The sequence below is a fragment of the Crocodylus porosus genome, unplaced genomic scaffold, assembly GCF_001723895.1.
Source record: "Crocodylus porosus isolate Cpor-Errol unplaced genomic scaffold, CroPor_comp1, whole genome shotgun sequence".
Lineage (NCBI taxonomy): Eukaryota > Metazoa > Chordata > Crocodylia > Crocodylidae > Crocodylus > Crocodylus porosus.
In genome coordinates, this window is record NW_017728931.1 from 105,290,954 (window position 1) to 105,296,979 (window position 6,026).

Below are 6,026 nucleotides of genomic sequence, written 5' to 3' on the forward strand. Positions count from 1 at the left end.
GGCCCATTAAGAAAAAAAAAGAAAGAAAACCCACCCTCACCAGCTCCTGCAACAGCCTCAGTGCTCTGAGGGGCTCGTGGAAGAGCCCCCCAGGTGGCACATGGCAGCTGGGGACAGAAGGGATTGTCCCCCCCACTGGGCAGGAACCAGTGAGTTTGGTTTTTTTTTTTTTCCTTAAAGAGCTAGAGCTGGGGCAGGTGGAGCAGCCATAGGGGGGCTGGGACAACAGGGTGGGGGTAAAGGGGCTCATGAAGAGCCCCCCCTGCAGCCTGGGGCAGTGGAGGGCTGTGGGTATTGCCCCCCCACTCCCCAGCAGCACCCAGTGAGTTGGAGCTTTTATTTTTCCAAAGTGCTGGGAGCTGGGGCGGGCAGGGCAGCCATTGCCAGGCGAAAGAGCGGGTGGGGGATCATCCTGTGTGACTCGGAGATTTGGAGATTCGGCAGCAGCCAAACCTCCAAATCAGATTTGGCGGAACTGATTCAGGACAGTGATTCGAATCACCAAATTGAGTCACTGTCCCCCTCACTGCCTCCTGAATCAGCCGAATCTTAATCTGAAATGAATACTAGCTGCTTTGCATATGCCTAGTAACAACGACCCACTTCCTACCTCTGCTTATTCCCCTTAAAAAAAAGTCCCCAAAGTGGACTAGAATCCTTGCTTCCCCTTCATGCCCAGAAGTACATTTTCCCTCTCTCCCCTTCTTCCATTCCCACCCAGCCCTGGCCCCTTTCCTTGCTGTCCCAGGGGCACAGGAATCTCCAGAGTCACTCCTGCCCACTCCAGCTGTGCTCTGCAGGGGCTTGGTGCACCTGAGGCAACCACAGTGGCTGAAGCTTCCTGTGCCTGCTCTTGGGGGGACTGGGCAGAGTGGGGAAACCCACGTCCTCCCCATGGCTGCTGTTGCTGTTCCCAGCGAAACCCAACCACTATACAGCACTATACAGCTCAAGTGGGCAGGAGCAACTCTGAATTGTCACCCCGTGGGACAGCAGGGAAAGTAGCAGCAACTGGAGGAGGGGATGGAAAAGGGGAGAGAGATGTTGTGGCCCTGAGCATGGAGGGGAAGGCAGAGATACCTATGGGCTTTGAGAACTTTGAAAAGAAAAACCTTGAGGCTCCTGCAGTCCAGTCCGTCTGCACTGGTGGGTTGGGAGGAAGAGGCTGGGAGTGGGGCGTCAGGAGATGAGTTATGTCAGAGGGAGAGCAAGGAAGGGAAAGCAGATGTATAAAAGAGAAATCTGGTGTAAGACTCACGTTTTTTGGAGTCCCAACCTGTCGTGCCTGCCAGAGAACAGCACCTCTCCAGGTTAGCATTGAATTTGCTTCTGTGCCTATAAAATTCTTTGGAAAATGGATTTTAAGGTGCACATGTGTATTTTTAACCAGTTAAAACCAAATGGTTTTAACCAGTTTCCTGAGACTTAAGTATGGCTGAAATGCAGATTTACATGAACGGAACAACTGGAATCTATTTGGTGAATAATAAAATGTATTTAAATATATGCATATGTGTTATATCATGCCTTTCCATAGGACTCAATGTATCTAGTGGAACAACAGTCCACTGTTTTGGGTGCCGGTCTGGGTCTAAGAGACATGGGTTCAGTTTCCTGTTTGCAGCATATTTGTGATGTAATCTTGGGCAATATTTGTAAAGATATTTAGATGCCTAACTGCTACTGAAGTCCTTACTCTCTAAATCACAACATTATTGGTATCCTGGCACCTCAATAACTAAAAGCATCTGGTATCTATACTTCTCTGCCCACCCCGTCTTAAAATGGGAATAGAATAATTGGGCTACCATGGGCAGAATTTTGAATTTTGAAAATGGGTGCAGATGGTGATGTTCATCATTCCATATCACACGGCACATATTTTTCTGCAGGTAAAAAGAAACTAGAAGAGTTACTAATATGTTAGGGGCCTAGGGATATAATATTCACTTTAAGATCAAAGCAAAAACAAATATTACTTTACTGGAATGAGTTAAAAACAGTCTGCAGGGCTGTGAAATAGAAGCTACATTAAGAAAAGCAGATAACAGACTGAAGAATTACAAAAGAAAGGCTAGCTTGGTTAGTGGAATATCAAGGCCATTAAAAAGGAGATAGAGTCATTAACGCCTGCAGAAAGAAGATTTTAGATGGAATCCGGTAGATTTTAATGAGCCATTAATTCAATTGACCTCCTTTCTGCTGTCTGAACAGAAATGATGTTGCCACTGTCAGGCAGTTAGTTTAAAACTTTGGGTATAGCAGAAATATAAAGAGGGTGCAACTGCACCCAGGGTACCACCCCTCATCCCCTCCCCCCATCCACCCATGCCTACCTCAGAGGGGTTGACATGTATTCAGAAGAAAAATATTGCTAGGTACGATGGTACTGTGGTAGAAGGGGTGAGGGTGGGAAAAGCATATAAGTATTATGGATGGAATCTCCATTAAAATCTGAGAGATAATTGTTGATCTCCTTTGTGAAATGATTTGCCTCAAACTTCATTTAAATTTGAAGGAGGCTGTGGTGGCCAAATCACAATAAATTAATAAGAAACAAATTGAGTTTGGATCTATTTTATAAAAAAAGAGATGAAATTAAGAGTATTTCTTTCCTTCAATAAATGAATGCAGGAGATCTGAAAACTTCTTTATAGAAGGAGGTTTGCTAGCGGCTATATGCAAAGCCATGCCTGTTGGAAAAAAAGGTTGATGGAACAGGATGCTATCAGAAAATGCAGCCTGTCAAAATCAAAATGTTTTATGACAACGAGTTGATTGCAACAAGATTTTTGATGGAAAACTGCTGAAATGAATCATTTAGACAGTCTACTTGTTATGTTAAGGGATTGAAGTACATTCAGTATAGTACAGAACAACTTCCCATAATTTTTGACTGGCATCTAGTTAAAACGTAGCTTTGGCTTTCCTTTTCACCCCCTTACGGTTGCTAATAATAAACAATTCTGATGACACTTGGCATTTTCAGTCTTAAGTCTTTTGCAAATATATTTAAATAGAACTCTCCTCTGTGATATGTTGACACATGCTTTATGTACCATGTGCTAGGGAATGAAGCATGCTGAATAGCATGATAAATCACCTAATCATATTTTGAGAGGCACATGTAGTTAAGAACAGCTTCTGGGTCCTGGCTTTATGTTACACTTTTTACACTTATTAATATTAATATTTTTCATGTCTATAGTCCCTTCCAATGTTGGATTGAATGTCCAAATGCCAAACTATGACATTTAGACTTGCTGGAGGCCCTAAGTTGATAAAACATTTACCTGATCTGTAGTTATAATATGGCACCAAAGTAGTTGCGATTATTGACAGTTTATAAACAAATAGTGTATTGGTTTAGTGTTCTCAACTTAGAGGTTTGTTAGCTTCCCTAGTGTCCCTTGATCAGGCACCAGGAACTTAACTATCATATTCTCTTCTATACAGATTGTTGTATCTGTTTGTAAATGTCCTTTAGCTTTGAACCCAAAGGGTGGAAAACCAAGTGAAACCTACAGCATGAAGGCCACTCCTTCTTAAATTTATTCTGTATCTGCATACCCCCCCATAATTCTGTATTATGGGTAATGAAAAAGACTCCACAACAATGTTGTATCTTCTCTAGCAGTGCAGGAATAACTGGGTACTGTCTATTTAGCTTTGCAGTAGGTGGTTAAATGTTTACTTCATTTCCTTCCAGATGTGGTTTCATTTAATGGTGGGTGCATTGAGCCCTGTATATGTAAAGTGATCTGGGATACTCAGGTTAACATTCATTATTAGTAATATATTCTTCCTTAATTTTCTTTTGCAGCCAATGGTTCAGCCAAGCTTTTTGGCCTTCTGGGCTAACACTGTTAAGGCTTGCTAGTTTCTGCAGCCAGTAGTGCATGAGGGCAGCACTAGAATCATATCCAGCCACCTTTGACTTCCCATCCACATGACCAGATACCCATTTAAAGCTGAATTGGTGTTTGTGGTGGTGACCTTCAACTCAAGGTCAGGAGTATGAACATTTGGTAGCAGAGCCAGGTGCTTTTACTAATCTACCATTACGCTCCATTCCATGTGAGTGATTGCTTTTAGGGCTTGCCTACCATGGTGCTATAATAGCTATTTCAGCATCACCCTATGTGTGCACATTGTTATTTTAGGATAGGAATTTCCACACTCGGAGTAATTCTGGAATAGTTATTCTACTTTAAAATTAGGCCTATCTTATTCTCAAGTAACTCATGTGCAGCCAAGCCTTTAAAACTTCTCAAGGAAATGAATGGTCCAGTGTTTAGGGGACTAGCAGGACACACACTTGTCTGGGGTTCAGTTGCCTCCTCTGTCAAAGACTTCCTCTTTGATATTAGCTAAGTCAATAGGCCAGATTTTCAAAGATACTTAGGAGCCAGCAAATACAGATATGTGTGTGCTGGAGGCTTTTATGAAATTTCTAAACAAATGAGGTGCCTAATTCCTATAAATTTAAACCAGATGCATGTTTTTGAAAAACCCAGTGGGTACCTGTCTACATCATCAGGTACTTAAATCCCTTGGAACAAATCTGGTCTTAGATCTCTCCGTTCCCTATCTGAGCTGTGAACTCTCCCCTGGAGTAAGGTGCCTGAGCCTATCTATAAAAAATAGAGAGACCCTCCCACACCAGAATGTCCAATAGGCTAGCACATTCAGCTAGATATGGATAAAAAATGTAGAGCAGGGACTTGAACCAACACCCCATCCCTGATCATGTATCTTGGGGATGATTTTAATCTCTCATCTTGGAGCTGTTCCACTTTATATAAACAGCTAAACATTGATAGGATTATGGACTGAAATCTCAGTCTCTTATGACACACATGACTCCCCAAAACAGCTTCATTCTCTTTTTCCATACCAATTAACATTTAATCAGTAGAGACTTAGAGAAACTCACCCTAGAATATCCAAGTGGTTTGGATGATGAGGGCACTTCCCTGGAATGGAGACCACCATATCCCAGGTGCGTGCTCTAAGCACTGGGATATTCTGAGATGGATGGACACAGGTCTTAAGTGTGTACTGATAATTCCTGAGTAATGAGGGAAATGCATGTTCTAAGAATCCAGCCTCAACATTTGACATATGCCCACTGGATAATATTTAGGCACCTGTGGAGTTAGATGGCAGATAAGCAGTTTTTCTGAGGATGTCAGTGATCCAGAATGATGTATTCAGGTGCCTACAGATAGGTACCTTAATATTTCCAACCACTTGGGCTTCTGTTTGCTCTGTGGAAAAAGAAGATAATAGCACTTCCCTAACACATATACACGTTGTGAAGAAGAACATGACAGGAATTCTGAGGCCACCAGATACTACGGTGAAGGTCACCACAAAACTACCTAAGAGGGGTAGATAGGGTAGACAGCATTTTAACTACTTGGAACAGCTAAAGGTGGAAGGCGAGTGAGTACCTCACTTGTAATGTTGAAAAATCTAGGTTTGAGTCAGTCTGATTTATTTAGGAGGTGACATTCTAATTCTTTTCAATGGTCTGATTGCTGAGGCCCAAAATAAGTCTCTTCAGCACCCATCCAAAATGCAATGGTCTAGTAATGCCACTACTTCCACATTTTGCTGCTAATAAGTCTCACAGTCCTGGGGCTCCTAGCAAGAAGCAGTAATTGCACATGTGGTGGTCTTCAGCCACATCAGTTTGTCCTTGTCAACTTGGTTCCTGAAGTTCTGTTGCCATTGACTGGGTCTTCCTGACAAGTTGCTGTGGCAGCCACAGAAGAGACCCAAATGGATTTATTCATTGCATGATGTATTAACTCCCAATAGGATGTCCACACAGATCTGTCCTGGTGCTTGCTTTGCCTCCCCACCTAATCAGGGCCAGCCCACAATTTTTTGGCGCCCCCTGCAAGATATAGTCTGGGGTCCCCTGATTGATTGAAAAATCAAAATGGCAGTTAATTGCTGCATAAACTCACTGCAATAAAATAGTTGGGGCTGGGCTGCATGCATGTGGGCTGTGCTGT